This window comes from Austrofundulus limnaeus, unplaced genomic scaffold (assembly GCF_001266775.1).
Source record: "Austrofundulus limnaeus strain Quisiro unplaced genomic scaffold, Austrofundulus_limnaeus-1.0 Scaffold92, whole genome shotgun sequence".
Taxonomy (NCBI): Eukaryota; Metazoa; Chordata; class Actinopteri; order Cyprinodontiformes; family Rivulidae; genus Austrofundulus; species Austrofundulus limnaeus.
Window position 1 is genome coordinate 1,746,972 of NW_013952494.1, and position 11,601 is coordinate 1,758,572.

Genomic DNA, 11,601 nt, shown 5'->3' on the forward strand with positions numbered 1-11,601 from the left:
TGTTACCAGGTGCTTTGAGTGCTCTTTTAGCTTGTTTAGCAGCAGTTTTCCATTTATCATAGCTAACCTTGAAATGAGCTTGAAGCTTATTCACTCTCTCTTCATGTAGCGCCTGACCTTTTTGGTGCGTTTTCTCTGTCTTACACTTTTCCTCAAACCCTCTCCTGAAGCTGCTTTACTTGCGCTTGACTCTGAGCTTGAATTTGAGGTCGCTTCTTTGCAACATTCTTCTTGCTGCAACCCCACAGCTTCAGTGTCACAGTGCGGTTTCATGGCATGTCGCTATTCATTTTTGTGTACTTTTTTAGGATTTATTACTTAACTTTAACTTAAATGTCCTTAGRTTAAAAGTGTGAGGCTTTAACTCAACCTTAATAACAGCCTTTAAATGTAGTCACAAACAAATTTTTCCTCACAGATAATCTCAAATGTGGTGTATTATTTTAACTCTACTTAAATACCACAATTTAAATGTGTTTACAAACTTAAATTACTTATCTCTTAAAAAAAACTTAAAAGGTTACAAACACCTTATCCGAATAATAAATCTTTCACTTGTTACAAAAAACAGAAAAATGACTTTCCATATCAATCAAACTACATAAATAAAACTTGGTTTATACCTAAAATTGTCTAACACTTGTAATGAACTTAAAATTAGCTTAATAACAATCAGCTTGTAAACATCAAACAAAGGAGAAGACAAAAACCTTTACTTGTACAGGATATTTCTTTTTTAAGCACTTACAGAGTCCCTTTAAAGTTAGCGAGATTATTTTACCTCTTCACATTTAACTTATTTTAAACGTGTTACTTGGTGACAGAATAACCACGCTGCACTTCTGGACCCGGCTGCCTCCTGTCCGTACATGCAGTCTGTCTTGAGTCACTCTTTAACGAGCTGTTCCCTGTCCGCTTGGCTCCACAGCTGCAGCAGGCTCGGCTCCCCTCTGCACTTCTCCAGCACCAAGCCGGCTGAGTTCTGACTGTTACTCCTCTCAAGTTTTAAAAACAAGGCTCACCATTGTTCCTGGGTTTCAACAGACATTTATTTTTAGATATTAATATTGGTTTATTGCCCTTTTTAAACAAAATAATAATAAAAAAAGAATAAATATGAGCTGCCTTCAATGGCAGCTACACTCAGACTTTAGTCTGGAGCAAGATGGACTCAGTCTGAAAGCGGTTCAGCTGAGGGTCGTGGGCCGGCTGTGGTTCCTGGACTTTGCTGGCCAGATGGAATTGACCTTGGAGAAGCTGACAGCTCGGCTCGGTGGAATTTGTCCACATTATTTGTCTGATTGGATTCACCACATTGAGATGTACCAGCGGACATGAAGGCGGATGGAAAATGGTTATTGTTTGCTTGACTCTTCTGTTCCCAAAACAACTGATTACAGAATCTGGCTCTCCCCTACATGGCCTTGAGCTGTGGAACTAAACCTTCCTGGATGTATAGGTCGACTGAGGCTCTGTCTTCATGAAAATGATCCTTGCTCTGTGCAGGTCTGTGGCAGCATGACCCAGAGCACCTGTTCTCCCATGTTTATGTTCTGTCTTCTTCTGAATAGGTGTTCTGAACTGTAATTTCATTATGCTCCGTACAATGACAATAAAGGTCTGTCTTATTTTATCTTATCTTAATTTTGTACCTTTTTTTGTTGTTGTTGTTTTACGTTCAATGCTGCTAAGATGTTTGAAGAGTGAACATTTCTGTTAAGCTAAGGCTGAACAAGAAGTGTTTAAAATTGGGATTTAGAGAACTTTAGTTTTTGAAACAACACTGATTTAACGCAATTAAATTAAAATATATAACTGTAAATAAAAATAAACAGTAGAAAAGTCAAATAGAACAATAATATAGGTTGAGACACCAAAAAGAAAACAGTCCTTGAAATGTACGTATGTGTATGTAAACTGTTTATCTCGTACTTTTTCTTCTTCATTGAACAATAAGCCGGCAGTTTTTTTTATTCACTGGTCTGTGGTCAGTAATACTCATAAACCTGTCACTGCTCCAGTTGTCAAACCTAGTACAGGTTTTAGTGTGTTCTCTAGTGTATACTAGTTACCGAAACCACATTGCAAGTGTTACGTACACAAAAATCCTTTTCACACAAAGTGAACCACGTCAGCTCATGCAGTAGCTCTCTGCTTTTTTGTTTGCATGAAAAGGATGTTTGCCCACCTAGCTAGATAACCACATCAGAGTTGTTAGTATGAAGCCAAGTTTTCAGTCAAACAAAAATACAACAAATAGCACAACCTTGAAACTCTGAAAATTAAAAGAAAAGTAACAATTATGAGATACAGTGGGGCTGATTGATTATTCAAGTTCTTTGCTTTCCAGCTTTCAGACCATTTTATTTTCAGAAAAGATGCTGCAAAGCAATTACTCACTCCCTGTAGAGTGTTATTCTTTTTTACACACACTCAAACCACAAAAACACTTCACTTAGAATTAATTAATTTAAAAGAAAATTCAAGTTTTAATGAATTAGAGTTGGGAAAATGTACATTAAAAACAATAATTCTTTGCCTGTGAATAGGGTATGTATAGGTAAACTTTGAGTCACCTGTTTATTTTTATGTTTCAGATCAAAAAGTGAAGGTAAAATAAAAAACTAAACTAAACTAGATGTTCTGTCTTCTTCATCTTGAAAATATTTACACTGACTTTTGCATTTACAGTCTAACCCTACAATGTCTAAATGGTTGAACAAGCCTGTAAGGTATTTAGGCTTCCTAACTGTAAACACACATACTGTATATACAGTGGGGTAAAGACGTTTTGGCAGTCTTGTTAATTTTCCTGATTTACCTTTATAAATCATTGATTGTTTGGATGAAGAAAATCAGCTAAATATATCATATAGGGGACAAACAGTGATATTTGAGAAGAGAAATGAAGTTTAAATGATTTACAGAAAGTGTGCAATAATTGTTTAAACAAAATTAGGCAGGTACATAAATTTGGGCACCATAAAAACCCTGAACTCAGTATTTAGTAGCTCCTCCTTTCACAGAAATAACAGCCTCTAAACACTTCCTACAGCTTCTAATGAGAGTCTGGATTGTGTCTGAAGGTATTTTAGACCATTCTTCTTTACAAAACATCTCTAGTTCATTCAGGTTTGATGGTTTCTGAGCATTGTCAGCTCTCTTTAAGTGACACCACAGATTTTCAATAATATTCAGGTCTGGGGACTGAGATGACCATTCCAGAACGTTCTACTTGTTCCTCTGCATGAAGGCCTCAGTAGATTCTGAGCAGTGTTTAGGGTGGTTGTCTTGTTGGAAGATGCAGCCCCGGCTTCAGCAGCTTCAGCTTTGTCACTGATTCCTGGACATTGGTCTCCAGAATCTGCTGATACTGGTTGGAATCCATGCGTCCCTCAACTTTAACAAGATTCCCAGTCCCTGTACTGGTCCCACAGCCCGACAGCATGATGGAACCAGCCCCACATGTTACTGTAGGTAGCAGGTGTTTTTCTTGTTCTGCCCAAATAACTCTATTTTAGTTTCATCAGTCCACAGCACCTTATTCCAACATGAAGCTGGCTTGACCAGATGTGCTTTAGCAAACCTCAAGCAGCTCTGTTTGTGATGTGGGCGGAGAAAAGGCTTCCTCTGCATCACTCTCCCATACTGCATCTCCTTGTGTAAAGTGTGCTGAATAGTTGAACGATGCACAGTGACTCCATCAGCAGCAAGATGATGTAGGTGTTTGGTGCTGGTCTGTGGGTTGACTCTGACTCTTCTCAACATCCTTCACTTCTGTTTATTCCAGATTAGTCTTGGTCTGCCACTTGGAGCCTACACTTGAACTGTGCCTGTGGTCTAACATTTTCTCACAATGTTTCTCACAGTGGAGACTGAAACATGAAATCTCTCAGATATCTTTCTGTCTCCTTCCTCTAAATCATGACGCTGAACAATCTTTGTTTTCAGATCATTTGAAACTTGTTTTCAGACTCCCATGCTGCCACTCTTCAGAGAAGATGCAAAGAGGAGAAAAACTTACAAATTTCTCCCTTAAATACCCTTTCTCATAACTGGAGTCACCTGTGTATGGAGGTCAAAGGTCACTGAACTTACCAAACCAAATTTCAGTTACAATAATTAGTTCTAAAGGTTTTGAAATCAATAAAATGACAACAGTGCACAAATTTGTGCACCTTCCTAATTTAATTTAAACAATTATTGTACACTTTCTGTAAATCATTTAAACTTCATTTCACTTCTCTAATATCACTGTGTTTGTCCCCTATATGATATATTTTACTGATATATTTAATCCAAACAAAGATTTATAAAAGGTATATCAGGAAAATTAATAAGGCTGCCTAAACTTTTGCAGCCCACTGTACTGTATTTAGTGATCATTTGAGAAATTGTAATTAATGTGGGTTTCTACCACATCATACAGTTAAACATACAACACAGTGAATAAAGAGTCAAAATTATTTGTCTAGGGGAAAAACAACATACATTGTTGTAGAAAATACAAATTAGATTGCTTACTGTAAAAATAATTTATGGTATACAGTATCAACTTTTAAGATTGAAGCAATTTTAATTCCTATCAGTTAAATCAAGATTTTATTCATTTAAAAGAAACAAAACAAAAAATCCATTAAAAAACTAAATATATCAAACATTGAATGATATAGGTGCAGAATGTTATGATTATGCACATTATTTCACAGTCTGCCCCTGCCTGCTCTTGTTTTCTATCCCTCCTGTCATATCATGCAATCAGCTCATTCACATCACCTGCGTCCTCCACCTCTGCTCATTGCCAGATTCTCATCAGCCTTACATGTGATTATCCAGCGTTCTGTCCCCGTGCCTCGTTCTTGTCCTGTGTCCTCAACCTCGTTCATGTCCTCTGGTTTTTTGACTCCTGCCTCTGGTCCTCTTGGTTTTGTCCTGCCATCTGCTCCCACGGTAACGACGCTTCTTTTGGTTTTTTGGCTCACGTCTCTGCTTTCTCCCCTGAACGGCACTTCACTCCTTCGGACTTCTGGAAAATGACCCACACCTGTCCCACGGAAACAAGAACCTTGCCTCCTCCTTCAAAATCAGATTTGCACTTCGGATTCTTGTGTATGACCCTTGCCTGTCCAACGACCCAGTCTCAGTCTCTCAGATCCCACCCAAAAAAAAAAAAAAAAAACACAAACAGTGACGTCATCGACTCGCTCCGGAATCAAAACAACTCAGTGTTTCTTCATGGACTCATTCAGCGAATAACAGGTTAGTGGCTTTGGTTAATGTCTACATCATTTACCAGTCTTGTCCCACCACTAATCCTGTCTCTCTATGTCCAGAACTGTCATGAAATCAGAGGCAATGTCACGATTAGGCAGGAAAGAGGAACAAATACTCAGGAGACAGAATTAAGGTAAGTGAGTTTATTTACAGTGAGATCTGGATCAGCTTCTGAACCTGTGAGAGGAGACAAGTGGTCAGGTTTGGCTTGATGGTGAGAGAAGGTTCTCTTTCTTTAAGGTTATATGTCTTACTTTTCCAGGAGGACTGGACTGTTTTATCCAACACTTTAAAAGACAGAAGTAGAACCAGAATCCGTAACGGGAGGACCAGAGAGGTGAGGCAGAGCGGCAGGTGAGTTGAGCAGGGCGTGGCAGCAGGTGAGTATTTCCAAACTTTCTTCAGCAGAACTCTAATGATGACTTCCTCATAGGAGCAACAGGACAACTAATGGTAGTTGATGTTCCAGCAAAGGTCTGAATCACAATGAGCTCCTTATAAAGCTCCAGGAGTCATCAGGTGAAGAGGGTGCAGCTGCTGATAATCTGCTGCCAGGCAACAGACTGGGAGGAGGAACCACAACTGCCACAAGAACTGACTGACCCGGATCTGCTGCTAAACTAGAGAGACGTCAAGTTTGTGTTTAACTATAATAAATGGTTAAATCTTCCTTTGTGGTCCGGCCTTTTACCAGAGCTCAATTCTAACCACCTAACACAGAAAGGAGAAAAAAAAATTGATTCCCCAATATTTAAATAAACTACTAATAACTTAAGTTTGAACAATCTTCAAATTAAAAAAGTAAACAAAAACATCAGGCATCTTTCATGTCCAGGGTGTACCCCGCCCCTCGCTCTGTGACTGCTGGATGTGGGCACCAGTGACCCTGAAAGGAAGAAGCAGGTATAGATGATGGATGGAAGTCAAGTCCACAGACCTTTTCTTTGAATTACAAAATAGAGGTTTAGCAAAATAAAAATCCTTTATGACTCGGTCTTTTAAAAAATTTCAATTGAATGTCTGGAGGTAATATTTTATGTGCTTTTACATGACCTATAAAATACTATATTCAACAAAATCATAAAATTGTAATTACAAATGATATAATACATTTGTTGGGTGACCACAACAAACTCTAGTGCAGTTAGATTATACGTGTGAACACCAAGTGGACCAGAGAATGCTCCAAAAGCAGGACATGAACTATAACACAGGGCCTTCTGAGTAATATCTGTAATGTTACTCATATCTTGTAAATACCTCAGCTGATGTCTGTATAAGGTGGACATCACTGCTGTGAAGTTGGATGTGCTCCTACTCGGTGAACACAACCTCACATGGAGCATCTCAGCCTCTTTGTGTGGAAAACAATAGTCTCCATGGTTCTGTCTCATCTTCCTCTCATGCTGAGCTCATTGTTTATTTTTTTGGCATATTCTCCAAAACCAAAAAATAAATCCTAAAATCTGACGGCACTCCATGTTTTACATTTTTTTGAAGAAGGAAGTCGCGCTCCATGTCTTCTTCTGAGGTTTTCGTGTCGATTCCTTCAGTAGTTCTTGGTGCAGCGCCCCCACAGGTGAGGGAGGGAACAGGTTGTTCACAGGGTTTGATTTGTTTGGCACAGAGCTTTGTGAATGGGAACCACACCAACTGAAAATGTAAACCATTTATGCAATTTTGGTCCCCAATCAAACACCAATCAAACCAAGTCTACAGGACTATCAGGTGTGAATATGACCTGTATCATGTGTTTTCTTGTCTATTGCTCTTTTTAAGCATCTGAAGATTGTGCATGTTTTATCCTCATGTCTCAGGATTGAAAACCCCAGATTTTTGTATAACTTTTTTGTTTTATTTCAAATATGTTTGACAAAACTTACACTTAAATGTTTATCTAATTATACAGGACACTTCATTTAAATGCAGTTCTGAAGCTGTGTGATTCACTGGTGGGTGTCATTCTGCACCGTTTGTTTTAGTCTTAAAAAAACTCTCACATGGACTCCTGATTTGCAGCAAAACATTTTCTAAAGTCGTATCAGAAAAGTAAATCAACTTGCTATTGCAAATTTACATTAACTTAGAGTTTAAATTCCTATTTAATTTGCATTCTTTCTATCCTTGATATAGTAATTTCTTGTTGCTAAGGACTTTTTCCTGCCTACATTAATTTATTTCACCATTGTTGGGACTGCTGGGTCTAGAATTAAATTCCTACATTTACATGATTTTGCTTCTGCTTTGGGGATGAAGTAATAACCTGGATTATATTTGCTAGAAAAGAGATCCAACCTTCAACTCTTTGTAAAGATTGCAAAATTTCTAATCAGTTTTTGATGTTTTACAAGAGATTGAATCAAGTCAGTTCAAGGTTAGCCTGATTGCAACTGTCGTGACTTTCTGCTCATTCTTGAATGAGCTGCAGCAACACATAAACAGTGCTTCTCTACATAATGTATTTTGTGGTTCTTTTTTCAGACTCTCATCTACAAACAAATATAATTTCAGTTCAATATTTGTAAAAATGACTGAGCCTTAATAATTTCTGTGCTGTATAATACTGATTAACTCTGGTAATCATCTACAGTTGGAATAACAATTTTTTTCAATGCCTAATTTCTGAAAGTTTTAATAAAATTTGTCCAGAATTCATGAGATATTTTGCTAACAGACAGATAGGGTTCAATCTGTTCATTATTGGTAGAATTTGAAGCAAGACTCCCACATAATGAGCAGTACGTAGAATATGGGTTGTAATTAACTTTAAAGCCCTATTCTGACTGGATTATTTTTACCTAGGGACCCCATGCTATTTGTAATAATTACAGAGATTGTCTGTGTTGTTAAACCTGTGAGAATCGGTCATGTCAGTAATTTGTGAAGTAAAAATTCCCCCGCAAATTACCTACCATAATTCGCTGAACTCCGAGGTCCTGTGATAATACTAATCCAATGTGAACAGGCATCTCTGTGATTTGGACAGGAATGGGCTGAATCCCGTGTAGGGGTGAAATAAACATTTCTATTTTTTTTTGTCTTTGATTTTGCTTTTACACTTATAAGAAGAAAGTCATTTTAAAGTTTGTTTCTATTTTCTTTAAGTGAATAGGACAATATGTTATAAATGTTTTCTTCATTTAATCTTCCATTAGAGGTTATAATCAATATATCATTACTCAAAGTTTTATTGAATTAATCTTTGCATCTCTCTTTATTCCAGAGTTTAACACTGTGAAGAAAAAAGAGTTGAAATGTGTTTTACTATTTTTTCTTAGTACTGGTTTATTAATCATGGTTTTATCATTTTTCTTAATTGGTTTAGTGATTAATTATTGTGTACTATTAATTTTACTATTAATGGTGGATGTGATTTATAACCTCAGTGAAGTGATTTTTAAGACGACAGTTTAGTCTGTCTATTCAGACTTCCAAGGTCTTTTTGCTGATAACAACAACACAGCTGGCCGCAAGTGTGGGAAAAACAGATTGTTTTTCTTCTCTCTTTTTTTCTCTCAAAGAACTAACTTTCTGTTCACTCCGTTGACCAGTTGTTCTTGTCTGTTTGTCGGAGTAAGCATGGTTCTAACTGGGTCTCTCTAAGGAGTGGTGTCCGTCTCTGGGCACCTGTTTGGATGGGAGTCTGATGTTACTAACCTAATTTTACTGCCAAGAAGCGACTGAGACCAGTGCCGGGAGCCACAGGCTCGTTAGGGGTGAGATAGAATCTTCTCAACCCCCTGATGTCATGACGGACATTATCCATCCTGGCGGACTTCGTGATGCCGACACTCTCAAAACCTTCTACCTGCCTGCCGGTTCGGCTCTGTCTGAAGACATCTAAAGGTAGAACCAACGTTTGTTGAGAAAACACATCGAAGGAAGTCTAGCTTCGGAGGTGTCTGGTCTTTGACATGYTGTGGTGCTGGTCTGGTCTTGACTTGGAGAACAAGTGCTAAATTCACTAATTTCTTTTCCTCCTATCCTTAAAGCTATAAATCTTTACTATCTTTATTCTCTTTTTACTTAAAACTTACTTAAGCAGCGTGCCAGTAAGTTACAACACCTGGAACTTACTGTTTATGACAACTCTGAGGTGTAATTCATATGTCGAAAATATAACTTGTGTTCATTTATTCATATAATATTTTAATAAATATTTGTATGTTTAATCCTGTTCATATATCTAAAAATAAATTACTTTATTTTGGAAATACGTTCAGGTCACAAGTTTTCATTTCTCATTCATGGTCAGAGTTGGTAGATCATCATTGTCTGGGATTTCATAATGCAAAGATCTTGAGGGATTATTTTGTGAGATTGGGCTGGTCCTAATTTCATAGAGTGGTCTATTACACCCGTATGTAATTAGGCGGTTTTGGTTTCTTGGTGCATTTTTATTTACTTTTCATGAAGAAGGGAGGCTGGGTTGGAGTGCACTGAAAACCTTTAGGGTCCCGGGCCGTAAAAAACCCGACCCGTTACGTGCGGCATAGAAGAAAATAAAATAAAAAAAAGAAAAGACTGAAGAGAGGGAGAAAAATCAAATGCAAATGGTGGCTCACTGTACGGTAGGAATATTTGTTTTTTCTGTTTGTAGCCTTCTGGCTGATGCTGAGTGTTGAGTTGTGGCCGGAGCGCAGCGTAGGCTCACGCTTTGGGTAGTTACTTGCGCCGGGTGCGCGCACTCTCGCTAGCTGTGAAGGTGCTCATACATGTCAACCCCTTTGGACATTTACCTGTATAATGAACCTCAAAAATCTGTCATTTTTGCTAAAAATCCGTACCACTCATACCCGCGCATGGGGGTGGGCAGTGTTGTATAAAGTACCTCGAAGTGGTTTCATGACGTGCAGCTGTGATGGGTTGTGTACAAGCTAATAGTGTGTCAGAATGGTATATATTTATACTTCTCATCCAAACACAATTAAATTCACTCTATCAGGAGACACAGTTTATCAGGATAGGATTTTTAAATTAATAACAACTCAGAATAAAATAGAAGTAACAACTTTCTACTTCTTACCTTTTTAAAAAATGTACTGAGTAGAAAGTACAGATAATTGTGTAAAAATGTAATGAGTAAAAGTAAAAAGTACGCTGAAAAATAATTACTCAAGTAAAGTACAGATAACCAAAATTTCTACTTAAGTACAGCAACAAAGTATTTGTACTTAGTTATTTTACAACTCTGGGGGTGGGGTGGGGGTCTGTCGGCCGTGGAGATGACTGCACCTGCTGTAAAGCAGGAGGAAAGGAGAGCAGGAAATTGGATAACTTATTTCTAGTTTTATTTCTAGTGGCGGAACAGGTTGGAAGATGGTTATTTTTGATGTTTATTGTTTTTTTAAATGTCCGCTCAATGTTGTGTTCAACTAACTAGACAACAACTAATCAGGCTTCAATATCACATTCGGGAGATGTCTGTAAATTTCAGGAAAATCTCAGGCATTGGTTATCCCGTGAGAATGCACCACATAAAACACAGACATCGGGGAGTAATTTATTTATTATATGGGTTCCCCAGATAATTCTTACTGAGCCCACAAGGGGACATGGAGGATTTTTTTTCTTTTTGCGTTCCCACGCAAAAGTATTGAGTTCCCTCGCAAAAGTCGTTAAACACTGTTGTGCCTGCCGGTTTTTATTAAGACATTCACGTGTTCATCATTAGGAAGTTAGCCTACTGCTTTAATTCAGCTTTAGATGAATATAACACACAATCACGCATGCAAGTTTGTCATATGATGATATTTGAACACAGTGCAGCCACGCAACATCAATGTTAATATCACGAACTTATGGCAACACATCTTGTTTTTGTAACCGGACATTTCAAAATATAAGTCTGATTTAATTCAGTTCATATGCAAATCAAACTTTTGCGTGGGAACGTAAAACAGTATTGCGAGGTAACGCAAAGGTATTGTGAGGTAATGCAGAAGTATTGTGAGGTAACACAAAAGTATTGCGAGGTAACGCAAAAGTATTGCAAGGTAACGCAAAAGTATTACGAGTTAACACAAAAGTATTGCGAGGTAACGCAAAAGTATTGCAAGGTAACGCAAAAGTATTGCAAGGTAACGCAAAAGTTTTGCGAGGTAACGCAAAGGTATTGCGTGGGAACGCAAAAGAAAAAAATCCCCCCATGTCCCCTCGCGGGCTCCGTAAATTCTTATCCTGTGCGAATAGAGCGTTAGTCACTACACCCCAGACATTTTTAGCACAATGGGCCTCATGCAAGAACCGTTGGTACGCACAGATTTGTTCTTAAGTTGTGCGTACGAGTGATTTAGGAGAATTTGTGACATTCACCAATGTTTTCGT

General features: G+C 37.9%; 1 long non-coding RNA gene across 1 annotated transcript; it reads left to right on the forward strand.

Moving 5' to 3' along the window:
* Positions 1 to 4,594: 4,594 nt before the first annotated feature.
* Positions 4,595 to 5,637, forward strand: LOC106520418 (uncharacterized). Its single transcript, XR_001310549.1, has 3 exons — positions 4,595 to 5,259; positions 5,334 to 5,407; positions 5,537 to 5,637. It is a non-coding gene; the product is annotated as an uncharacterized LOC106520418 (long non-coding RNA).
* Positions 5,638 to 11,601: the final 5,964 nt, after the last annotated feature.